The sequence below is a fragment of the Oncorhynchus gorbuscha genome, linkage group LG07 (assembly GCF_021184085.1).
Source record: "Oncorhynchus gorbuscha isolate QuinsamMale2020 ecotype Even-year linkage group LG07, OgorEven_v1.0, whole genome shotgun sequence".
NCBI lineage: Eukaryota > Metazoa > Chordata > Actinopteri > Salmoniformes > Salmonidae > Oncorhynchus > Oncorhynchus gorbuscha.
The window spans coordinates 41,725,010-41,738,120 of NC_060179.1; the positions used below are offsets into that span (position 1 = coordinate 41,725,010).

The 13,111-nt window shown below is 45.2% G+C and overlaps 1 pseudogene; it reads left to right on the forward strand.

Annotated features, from left to right (window-relative positions):
* Nucleotides 1-956: 956 nt before the first annotated feature.
* LOC124038995 lies at nucleotides 957-3,517 on the forward strand (annotated as a pseudogene).
* Nucleotides 3,518-13,111: the final 9,594 nt, after the last annotated feature.

Genomic DNA, 13,111 nt, shown 5'->3' on the forward strand with positions numbered 1-13,111 from the left:
GCAAATTTAGACTGTTATACAGGCTGTACACTCACTACTTTACATTGGTGCAAAGTGTCATTTCTTCAGTGTTGTCACATGAAAAGATATACTCAAATATTTACAAAAATGTGAGGGGTGTACTCACTTTTGTGATATACTGTATATACTGTACTCTATACCATCTACTGCATCTTGCCATCTTGATGTAATACATGTATCACTAGCCATTTTAAACAATGCCACTTTTATATGTTTACATCCCCTACATTACTCATCTCATATGTATATACTGTACCCGATACCATCTACTGCATCTTGCCTATGCCGTTCTGTACCATCACTCATTCATATATTTTTATGTACATATTCTTCATTCCTATACACGTGTGTGTATAAGGTAGTTGTTATGAAATTGTTAGGTTAGATTACTCGTTGGTTATTACTGCATTGTCGGAACTAGAAGCACAAGCATTTCTCTACCCTCGCATTAACATCTGCTAAACATGTTTATGCTTTGATGCACCTGTACTGACTTCGCCTTCTGGATGATAGCGGGGTAAACAGGCAGTGGCTCGGGTGATTGTTGTCTTTGATGTCGGTGACATCGGGTGGTGTAGGTGTCCTGGAGGGCAGGTAGTTTTCCCCCGGTGATGCGTTGTGCAGAACTCACTACCCTCTGGAGACAGTTATGTGCTGAGCAGTTGCCTTACCAGGCGGTGATACAGCCCGATAGGATGCTTTCGATTGTGCATCTGTAAAAGTTTGAGTGTTTTTGGTGACAAGCCGAATTTCTTCAGCCTCCTGAGGTTGAAGAGACGCTGCTGCGCCTTCTTCACCACGCTGACTGTGTGGTTGGACCATTTCAGTTTGTCCGTGAAGTGTACGCTGAGGAACTTAAAACTTTCTACCCTCTCCACTACTGTCCCGTCGATGTGAGAGGACCAGTCAGAGAGCCGGGTTATGACGATGTCATTATGAAGGGACCAATCAGAGAGCAGGTATGAGGAGATCATTATGAAGGGACCAATCAGAGAGCAGGGTATGACAATGTTATTATGAAGGGACTAATCAGAAAGCAGGGTTATGATGATGTCACTAGATATATCATAATGCCAACTGTGCTCTCCCCCAGCCATTCATTATTAACGGCTTCAAGTTTGAGCTGCGTATCTATGTACTGGTGACCTCCTGTTACCCCTTCCGCATCTTCCTGTACAACGATGGGCTGGCTCGCTTCTGCACTACCCAATACAATGAGCCCAGCAATGGCAACGTGGTGAGGTGGACAACACGGCTACTCAGTTAACACTTCTAATGAAAACTGTTACACAGCATTACACACTTCTCATTGTCCTATCTTGCTCTGTTTGGCAGTGTTGTTTGTACAGTTGATGGTTTGAAGCACTAGATAAATCATTTAACATGAGGAATCTCATCAGTAGCTTTACTGATCCCTGACTCTCCCTCACTGACTATCTTTCTATTTCTACAAGGATGGTGTTTGCATGCCTCTGACCAACTATGCCATCAACAAGCCCAGTAGAACTTTGTCCGCGATGACGACACTGGCAGCAAAAGGTAAGCAGGTGTTCCTTTACTTAAAATACCTCTCGAATTGACCCTTTACCTTCGTTTGTTTGTATAATTCATCTCATTGGGAATTCCCATCCACAGGTGACTGCTAAGCCAATGCTTCCATCTCAGTTCCCTCCTCCCTGTCGTTCCAGGAAGCTGTCCACCTTGAACAAGCACCTGGAGGCCATGTGTTACGACACATAAGATGCGGTTGGACTTTGAGGACGTGGTTATTAAGACGCTCGTTTCTGCCCACCCCTTCCTCAAACACAACTACCACACCTGTTCCCCTAACCACGCTGCTGGCAGTGCCTGCTTTGAGATCCTGGGCTTTGATGTGCTGCTAGACCATCAACAGGCCCTGGGTGCAAGAGGTGTGATGCCCTCTTCTTGGGTTAGGATGACGTATTGATATGGGTCCTATATCCCTAAAGCATCTTTTGAGCTAAGAAATGTGTTATGCTAAGGCATTTTGCTAGCATTTTATATTAAAGCTAGATGGCAAACAAGGTATATTCATCATGTTCAATTATGTTCACATGGGTGTGCAGGCGGACCCTCCCCCACCCCCCCACCAGTTTCCCCACTGATTTGCCCGGGATTAGAAGGATAGCCTGCTGTATAACACCCCGGTCCTTATAAACCTGTCTGCCTGTGACCGCCATAAGATTGCTAAGGAGAATAAGAGCAGGGTGAAGGAGAGGCTGCTGCAGAACTGGTCCAAGCGAGGCCCTGTACAGTCAGAACAACGTGATGGGTAGGAAGACCATTTGGAACTTTGTCTTTGTGGAATTTCAATGTGCGTGTATGATCAGTTTGACCATGTAACAACAAGTTATGATGGGTCATATTATGAATTATCATGGTTATAGACATGTAACGAACAAAGTGATTTGGACCAAACTCAATCCGGTATTTTTTGTTTTAATGCATTCAATTCATTCATTCAGTTGTGGTCAGTTGAGGTCATTTTTGTGTTGTCAGGAGGGAGGAGATGTATCAGTCCCAGGCAGCCAGTGTGGAGCAAGTTCAGATGGATGAGGCCAAACACCCAGGTGGCTTCCGCGGGATCTATTCCCGTGAGGGTGGAGAGAAGTACTTCAAACACAGCAGCGCCCTGTTTCAAAAGACTACCACCTCCAAGACCAGGGAGGAGTGTGCCACATAGACACAATCCTCCCATGTTGAGGCAAGCAAACACTTACACTTACACTTACACTTACACACACACACACACACATAGAGGCTTATAGACAATACCATGAAAACACTCAAACAGAAAATACAAAATCTTAGTTTATGTTAACTTTTATTTCCGTGTGTGACTGTGTGACTGTGTGCTTAGACAGCAGCTGCAGGTGCTCTGTCTGAAGCAGGAGCAGAAGGAGAGGGAGCCAAATGGGAACTGTAGATGAGACTTCCAGGGGGAATCTGGAGGAGATGCCAATCCACACGGAGTACAAACCCAACAGACCAACTGCAACTCTCAACAGGTGTACTGTATGTCACATCACCCTGCCCATCAGTTTTGTATGTACGTGGGGGGTCCTGTATCATTGCTAGATCCGTGACATGTTACCTATGGTTTCCTATGTATTATTACCTACAGAAGCCTAGCCGTCCTCAATCATAGAGGGAAGTCAGTCTCATGGTATCATTGGGGGTGGCAATCTTACTTGTAGTTGCAGGGCCTTTCAGCGGCCACAGGAGGGAGACAAACTTCTTTCCCACTGAACAACGTACATGCATGTCCATCTGCCACACCTGCTCCTATAAATACATGAACGAGCCAATAAAGTTAGGCTACAGCTTTATAGAAATTTAACTGGTCCGTTTAGTTTATTGTTTCCCTATCAGGGAATTGTGTCCTCCATATTTGTCCTAATATGGGATATTTGTATTTATTATGGATCCCTGTTAGCTGCATGCCAAGGCAGTTACTCTTCCTGGGGTCCAGCAAATCCACAACTCAAAATCCATGTACACGTGTGTGTATGTTATCGTGTGTGTATGCATGTGTCTATGACTGTGTTTGTCTCTTCAAAGTCCCCGCTGTTCCATAAGGTGTATTTTTATCTGTTTTTTTTTATCTAATTTTACTGCTTGCATGAGTTACTTACATTTACATTTACATTTAAGTCATTTAGCAGACGCTCTGGAAAAGAGTTCCAAGTAGTCATGGCTCTATGTAGTACTGTGAGCCTCCCATTGTCTCTTCTGGACTGTGAAGAGACCTCTGGTGGCATGCATTGGTGTCAGTGCTGTGTGCCAGTATTTCAACCAGACACCTTGGTGCATAATTGAACCTTTATTTAACAAGGCAAGTCGGTTAAGAACAAAATCTTATTTGCAATGACGGCCTAGGAACAGTTACCTTATCATGCTTGGGGATTCGATCTAGCAACCTTTCGGTTACTGCCCCAATGCTCTAACCTCTGGTCTACTTACCGCCCCACACAAATATGGGCACTGCATTGTGTCAAAGTTACCAGTCTGGGCAGGGGCCCCCAGGGGCACACTCACACTGAGTCTGCCTGCCTACAGTAATACACCCCTGAGGATTCGGTCATAGAGATGGTCTGCCAGGCGCCATGGGGACCTGAGGAGGACCAACAGTACCCAGCATATTCCATGGACAAGTGAGCTCAACCACTGAGCATCCGTGCTGCACCTCTTGTCCTCACTTTATTGGGTCATTACCATACTGCCACTGATCTCAAATTGTAGATTGTTCTTGTGGATAATCATGTTTATTATTTTGAGGGCATAGTATTGATTTTCTCTACCTTTCTCTCTCTCTCTCTGTCAGTGGTGCTCATCCTATGCAGAGTCCAGGGCCTGGGCCACAGTGTCAAATGCTGAATAGCTCCTGCCTGAATGGCTCCACTGCACCCCCAAGTCCTCTGGCCCCAAGGCTCTCCAGAGCCTGTTTGTAATTTCCACCCCAGCCCCACTGATCCAGTGGCCCGACACCCCCCACCCCATCCACAACCCCTCCCGTAAAGCCCTCCAGCACGGACAAAGGCGCTAGGGAGCAGGGATGTCACTGGTCCTTCCATAGTGCCAAAAACCACGAGCGGGGGAGAGCGAACGAGCTTTCTTGGCAAACTTTGCACAAGTTGTTCCCCAAATACTCTCCATATACTGTATACATTTCTTCATTTATTTTTACACCCTCAAAATGAAATGAATTTCTGTTAGGACTGAGCTTCTGATAATTGATTGAAGTGAAATGGTAAGAAGAGAAATGGAGTGAGGCCTTATTGTGAAAATATGGAAGCAATGGTGCATATTGTGACTTAGGTATTGTGTGGTACTTGGTAGAAAGATGTGTCATTTAATGTCTATGCAAACACTGTGGCCTTTACAGAATGGAATTTAAGTGAATACTATCTGTGTCTTATCAAATACCTTGGGTTGTTAAATATTACCATAACCACTGAGACAATGGTGAAAACTCTTCAAAATATTATTTCAGGAAATCTGGACATTTTACTCAGTTATGTGAAATCTGAAAGGAAGAGATGGGTGTGACCAGGTAGTCCTATAGCAAATGGGTGCGACTTTGCTCCAATGCTTTGTTATCATATTGGTTTTTGTTTATAATTCTGCAATGGTAACCATAATCGTTCATTTGTGCTAAGTTTTAGAAGAAAAAAACGCTGGGGGTACTGAAATTAGATAGATTGACCCATAGTATTTTCACATGGCTATTTGGGATGTGGTTTACATTTGTTTATTACGCATTATTTGAGTTGGAGAGAAATATTTTATGCATTCATCTTTGCTCATGTTTATATGAGGATATTTGTTAAATTCAGTATGATATCGATAATAGTACTAGGCTTATTATCAATATACTCCATATGATTAGTCAAACAGTTTAGTAAATAATAAGTGGGAAATCTTAGACGTTTTTATTGTAACACCCCAGTTTTGCACCATTTTAAGCTGTCAAATTACAAGTCATTGGAAATGCAAACGATAGGCTATTTGAATGAAAATTAAAGCTTCAAAAAAATTAAAGCTCTTTAACAAGGCTGCCGAGTGGCGCAGCGATCTAAGGCACTGCATCTCAGTGTCATGTTTTGTCATATATTGTCATGTCTTGTCCTTGTGCTTCCCCTTCTGTTCGTTTCCCCCTGCTGGTCTTATTAGGTTCTTTCCCTCTTTCTATCCCTCTCTCTCCCCCTCCCTCTCTCCCTCTCTCTCTCTCTCTCTCTATCGTTCCGTTCCTGCTCCCAGCTGTTCCTCATTCTCCTAACTATCTCATTTACTCTTTCACACCTGTCCCCTATTTTGCCCTCTGATTAGAGTCCCTATTTCTCCCTCTGTTTCTGCGTCTGTCCTTGTCGGATCCTTGTTTGATGTTTGCTGTGCTGTGTTCTTGTTCCGTCGTGTTTTTGCCTTCTTCAGATGCTGCGTGTGAGCAGGTATCTATATCAGCTACGGCCTGCGCCTTCCCGAAGCGACCTGCAGTCTGTGGTCGCATCTCCAGTTGTTCCCCTCTACTGACTAGAGGATTTCAGTTTTCCTGTTTTGGCATTAAGGATTATCGTTTTTGTTAAAGACTGGAATAAAGACTCTGTTTCTGTTAAGTCGCTTTTGGGTCCTCATTCACCTGCATAACACTCAGTGCTAGAGGAATCACTACAGACGCTGATTCGATCCCGGGCTGTTTCACGTGATCGGGAATCCAATAGGGCTGCGCACTATTGGCTCATTGTCGCCCGAGTTAATGGAGGGTTTGACCGGTGTAGGTCGTTATTGTAAATAAGATAAATAAAGGACAAATTTAAAAACTGATCGCACTGTTTGATTGGTTTAAAATGTAGTTCATAAGCACTGTACTAGGCTAGGTCTACTGTACTTAATTGAAAATTCGATATGTCGATTGGTTTAATTTGACCTCAGTAAGGATTTGGAATGAAGGCTATTTAGAAGAGATGATTTAATGATATATTTATTGTTCAATTGGAATATATAGGCAGGCCTACGCTGAATTTCTACTCGCGTGATATACAGGATCTCTCAAGATCTATGACTTGTGACTATTGGATAGTTGGCATAACAAAAGTTTAAATTACAGTTTAGTTATAGCCTACTTTTATATAACGTGCAACACCCTTTATCGCAACATTTCACATCTCAATAAAAGCACATACATTTTATTGTAACCATGTGCAAAAAATACTACAATTTCTTTCATTCTATTTTTACCAATGACCTGCCACTAAACAAACACTATATGCGTTAGCAACCACAACTGTTTATTTATATTTTTAAATGTAACCTTTATTTAACTAGGCAAGTAAATTAAGAACAAATTCTTATTTACAATAAGAATAGCTCGGACAATTGTGCGTGCCCTATGAGACTCCCAATCAGCCTGGATTCAAACCAGGGACTGTAGTGACACCTATTGCACTGAGAAGCAGTGCCTTAGACTGCTGCACCGCTCTGGAGCCCAAACCAATGAAGTCACTGAAACCCTTAACAAAGAGTTAGTCAGTTTTGGAATGGGTGGCCAGTAATAAACTGCCTGAATATCTCTAAAACTAAGTATTTGGTACAAATCATTCCCTAAGTTTTAATAATAATAATAATAATAATAATATATGCCATTTAGCAGACGCTTTTATCCAAAGCAACTTACAGTCATGTGTGCATACATTCTACGTATGTGTGGTCCCGGGGATCGAACCCACTGCCCTGGCATTACAAGCGCCATGCTCTACCAACTGAGCTACAGAAGGACCACCCAGATTAGCAGATGTTATTGTGGGTGTAGCGAAACTGACTACAGGAAAAGGAGGACTGAGCACGCCCCCATTCTCATCAACGGGGCTGTAGTGGAGCAGGTTGAGAGCTTCAAGTTCCTTGGCATTCACATCACCAACAAACTAACATGGTCTAAGCACACCAAGACAGTCGTGAAGAGGGCACAATAAAACCTATTCCCCCTCAGGAGACTGAAAATATTTGGCATGGGTCCTCAGATCCTCAAAAGGTTTTACAGCTGCATCATCGAGAGCATCCTGACGGGTTGCATCACTGCCTGGTATGGCAACTGCTCGGGCTCTGACCGCAAGGCATTACAGAGGGTAGTGCGTAAGGCCCAGTACATAACCGGGGCCAAGCTTCCTGCCATCTGTGTCAGAGGAAGGCCCTAAAAATTGTCAAAGACTCCAGCCACCCTAGTCATTGACTGTTCTCTCTGCTGCCGCACGGCAAGCGGTACCAGAGTGCCAAGTCTAAGTTCAAGAGGCGTATAAACAGCTTCTTCCCCCAAGCCATAAGACTCCTGAACATCTAATCAAATAGCTACCCAGACTATTTGCATTTCCCCGCCCCTCTTCTACGCTGCTGCTACTCTCTGCTTTTATCTATATATAGTCACTTTAATAATTCCACCTACATGTACATATTATCTCAACTACCTCGACACCAGTGTCCCCGCACATTGACTCTGTACTGGTACCCACTGTCACGCTCTGATCTTAGAGATCCTTCATTCTCTATGTTGGTTAGGTTGGAGCCTCCAGCGACGGTCTGCAGTCCGAAGCCTCCAGCGACGGTTCCCGGTCCGGAGCCTCCTGCGACGATCCAAGGCCCGGTTCCTCTGGCGAAGATCCACGGTCCGGAGTCCCCGGCGACAATCCATGGTCCAGAGCTTCAGGCGACGATTCCCGCACAGAGGGTTTTGGGCTCCAGAGCGGTGCAGCAGTCTAAGGCACTGCATCTCAGTGCAATAGGTGTCACTACAGTCCCTGGTTTGAATCCAGGCTGATTGGGAGTCCCATAGGGCACGCACAATTGTCCGAGCTATTCTTATTGTAAATAAGAATTTGTTCTTAATTTACTTGCCTAGTTAAATAAAGGTTACATTTAAAAATATAAATAAACAGTTGTGGTTGCTAACGCATATAGTGTTTGTTTAGTGGCAGGTCATTGGTAAAAATAGAATGAAAGAAATTGTAGTATTTTTTGCACATGGTTACAATAAAGAGGGGAATACTGTCACGCCCTGACCTTAGAGATCCTTTATTCTCTATTTTGATTAGGTCGGGGTGTGACTAGGGTGGGCATTCTAGTTTCTTTATTTCTAGGTTGGCTTGGTATGGTTCCCAATCAGAGGCAGCTGTCTATTGTTGTCTCTGATTGGGGATCACATTTAGGCAGTTTTTTCCCACCTGTTTGTTGTGGGATCTTGTTTGTGTATTGTTGCCTTGAGCAATGCATAACTTCACGTTCGTTTTGTTCTTTATTGTTTTTTGCCCGTTCACGTAATAAAGATGATGAACCCAAACCACGCTGCATTTTGGTTAGATTCTTACAACAACGTTTGTGACACCCGCTGTATATAGCCCCGCTATTGTTATTTACTGCTGCTCTTTAATGATTTGTTATTCTTCTGTCTTACTTCATTTTATTTTGGGGGGAGGTATTTTCTTAAAACTGCATTGTTGGTTAAGGGCTTGTAAGTAAGCATTTCTGTTATGCAGGTGAATGAGGACCCAAAAGCGACTTGGCGAAAACAGAGTCTTTATTCCACTAAAGGAAATAGGCAATACTCCTAGACAAATCGGAGCAGAAAACAAAGCATAAAAAACTAATTCCACTCGTAGTGACGAGGACAGACTGGAGACTCGACCATAAACTGTAGGTTGCCTCGGGAAGGCACCGACCATAGCAGACTCAGACACCTGCTCACACGCAGCATCTGAGGGAAACAAGACACAGCACGGCGAACAATATACAAGGATCCGACAGGACAGAAACGGAAGACAAGGGGAGAAATAGGGACTCTAATCAGAGGACAAGATAGGGAACAGGTGTGGAAAGACTAAATGAGTGAGTAGGAGAATAGGAACAGCTGGGAGCAGGAACGGAACGATAGAGAGAAGAGAGAGAGGGAGGGAGAGAGAAAAAAGGGAACGAACCTAATAAGACCAGCAGGGGGAAAACGAACAGAAGGGAAAGCAAAATGACAAGACAATATAAGACAAAACATGACAGTACCCCCCCACTCACCGAGCGCCTCCTGGCGCTCTCGAGGAGGAACACTGGCGGCAACGGAGGAAATCATAGATCACAAACGGTCCAGCACGTCCCGAGAAAGAACCCAACTCCTCTCCTCAGGACCGTAACGGAAAACGATAAAAAGGGAAACTAGGGTACTACTCTAAAAAAAAAATGAGACACGGGTAGAGAACTGAAAGCTTTAGAGCAAACAGGACCAAACAGGCCAGGAGAGTAACAACTAGGGACAGACTGAGACACAGCAAGGGCAGGAACAAGAACAGGAGAGATGCGGTGGCAGGGAACAGACTGAGACCCAGCAAGACCAGGAGCAGAAGCAGAAAAAAATTACCAGACTTATTCTGCGCGCAGTCCGAACACGCAGCCACGAAACGGCGCGTGTCACGCTCCTGAGTAGGCCACCAAAAGCGCTGGCGAATAGAAGCAAGAGTACCTCGAACGCCGGGATGGCCAGCTAACTTGGCAGAGTGAGCCCACTGAAGAACAGCCAGACGAGTAGAAACAGGAACGAAAAGAAGGTTACTAGGACAAGCGCGCGGCGACGCAGTGTGCGTGAGTGCTTGCTTAACCTGTCTCTCAATTCCCCAGACAGTCAACCCGACAACACGCCCAACAGGAAGGATCCCCTCGGGAACAGTAGAAGCCACAGAAGAACTAAAGAGACGGGATAAAGCATGAGGCTTGGTGTTCTTAGTACCCGGGCAATAAGAAATAACGAACTCGAAACGAGCGAAAAACAACGCCCAACGAACATGACGCGCATTCAGTCGTTTGGCAGAACGGATGTACTCCAGGTTCTTTTGGTCAGTCCAAACGACAAAAGGAACGGTCGCCCCCTCCAACCACTGTCGCCATTTGCCTAGGGCTAAACGGATGGCGAGCAGTTCGCGGTTAGCCACATCATAGTTACGTTCCGACGGTGACAGGCGATGAGAAAAATACGCACAAGGGTGGACCCCATCGTCAGTATCGGAGCGCTGGGACAGAATGGCTCCCACGCCCAGCCCCGACGCGTCAACCTCAACAATAAACTGTTTAGTGACGTCAGGTGCAACAAGGATAGGAGCGGATGCAAAACGCTTCTTGAGGAGATCAGAACAACAATCATACGACCGGTGAGGAGGAAGGGAGTTGGCTCTGGACCGACTGAAGACCGAGCGCAGATCATGATATTCCTCCGGCACTCCTGTCAAATCACCAGGTTCCTCCTGAGAAGAGGGGACAGAACAAACAGGAGGAATAGCAGACATTAAACACTTCACATGACAAGAAACGTTCCAGGAAAGGATAGAATTACTAGACCAATCAAAAGAAGGATTATGACACACTAGCCAGGGATGACCCAAAACAACAGGTGTAAAAGGTGAACAAAAAATCAAAAAAGAAATGGTCTCACTATGGTTACCAGATACAGTGAGGGTTAAAGGTAGGGTTTCACATAATATACTGGGGAGAGGACTACCATCCAAGGCGAACATGACCGTGGGCTCCCCTAACTGTCTGAGAGGAATGTCATGTTCCCGAGCCCAGGCTTCGTCCATAAAACAGCCCTCCGCCCCAGAGTCTATTAATGCACTGCAGGAAGCTGCCGATCCGGTCCAGTGTAGATGGACCGGTAAGGTAGTACAGGTACTTGACGGAGAGTACCGTCTAGTAGCGCTTATCAGTCGCCCTCCGCTTACTGATGAGCTCTGGCCTTTAACTGGACATGAAATGACAAAATGACCAGCGGAACCGCAATAGAGACAGAGGCGGTTGGTGATTCTCCGTTCCCTCTCCTTAGTCGAAATGCGAATACCCCCCAGCTGCATGGGCTCAACACCAGAGTCAGTGGGGAAAGATGGTAGTGTCGGAGAGAGGGGAGACACAGTTAACGCGAGCTCTCTTCTATGAGCTCGGTGACGAAGATCTACCCGTCGTTCAATGCGAATAGCGAGTTCAATCAAAGAATCCACGCTGGATGGAACCTCCCGAGAGAGAATCTCATCCTTAACCTTAGCGTGGAGTCCCTCCAGAAAACGAGCGAGCAACGCCTGCTCGTTCCAGTTACTGGAGGCAGCAAGAGTGCGAAACTCTATAGAGTAATCCGTTATGGATCGATTACCTTGACATAGGGAAGACAGGGACCAGGAAGCTTCTTTCCCAAAAACAGAACGATCAAAAACCCTTATCATCTCCTCTTTAAAGTTCAGATAATTGTTAGTACACTCAGCGCTTGCCTCCCAGATAGCTGTGCCCCACTGCCGAGCCCGACCAGTAAGGAGTGATATGACGTAGGCAATCCGAGCTCTCTCTCTTGAGTATGTGTTGGGTTGGAGAGAGAACACTATATCACACTGGGTGAGAAAGGAGCGGCACTCAGTGGGCTGCCCAGAATAACATGGTGGGTTATTAACCCTAGGTTCCGGAGGCTCGGAAGACCCGGAAGTAGCTGGTGGCACGAGACGAAGACTCTGATACTGTCCTGAGAGGTCGGAGACCTGAGCGGCCAGGGTCTCAACGGCATGCCGAGCAGCAGACAATTCCTGCTCGTGTCTGCCGAGCATCGCTCCCTGGAACTCGAGAGTAGAGTAGAGAGAATCCATAGTCGCTGGGTCCATTCTTGGTCGGATCCTTCTGTTATGCAGGTGAATGAGGACCCAAAAGCGACTTGGCGAAAACAGAGTCTTTATTCCAGTAAAGGAAATAGGCAATACTCCTAGACAAATCGGAGCAGAAAACAAAGCATAAAAAACTAATTCCACTCGTAGTGACGAGGACAGACTGGAGACTCGACCATAAACTGTAGGTTGCCTCGGGAAGGCACCGACCGTAGCAGACTCAGACACCTGCTCACACGCAGCATCTGAGGGAAACAAGACACAGCACGGCGAACAATATACAAGGATCCGACAGGACAGAAACGGAAGACAAGGGGAGAAATAGGGACTCTAATCAGAGGACAAGATAGGGAACAGGTGTGGAAAGACTAAATGAGTGAGTAGGAGAATAGGAACAGCTGGGAGCAGGAACGGAACGATAGAGAGAAGAGAGAGAGGGAGGGAGAGAGAAAAAAGGGAACGAACCTAATAAGACCAGCAGGGGGAAAACGAACAGAAGGGAAAGCAAAATGACAAGACAATATAAGACAAAACATGACAATTTCACTGTAAGGTGTACCTGTTGTATTCGGCGCATGTGACAAATAAAATTTGATTTGATTTGAATATCTAACAAGTAATATCTAACAAATTACACAACATAGACCCAATACACACAAATCTACGTATGAATGAATTAAGACTATATACATATGGATGAGCGATGTCAGAGCGGAATGGACTAAGATACAGTAGAATAGTATAGAAAACAGTATATACTGTACATATAAGATGAGTAATGCAAGATATGTAAACATTATTAAAGTGGCTAGTGTTTCATTCCTTAAAGTGGCCAGTGATTTCTAGTTTATGCCTATAGGCAGCAGCCTCTGTGCTAGTGATGGCTGTTTAACATACTGATGGCCTTGAGA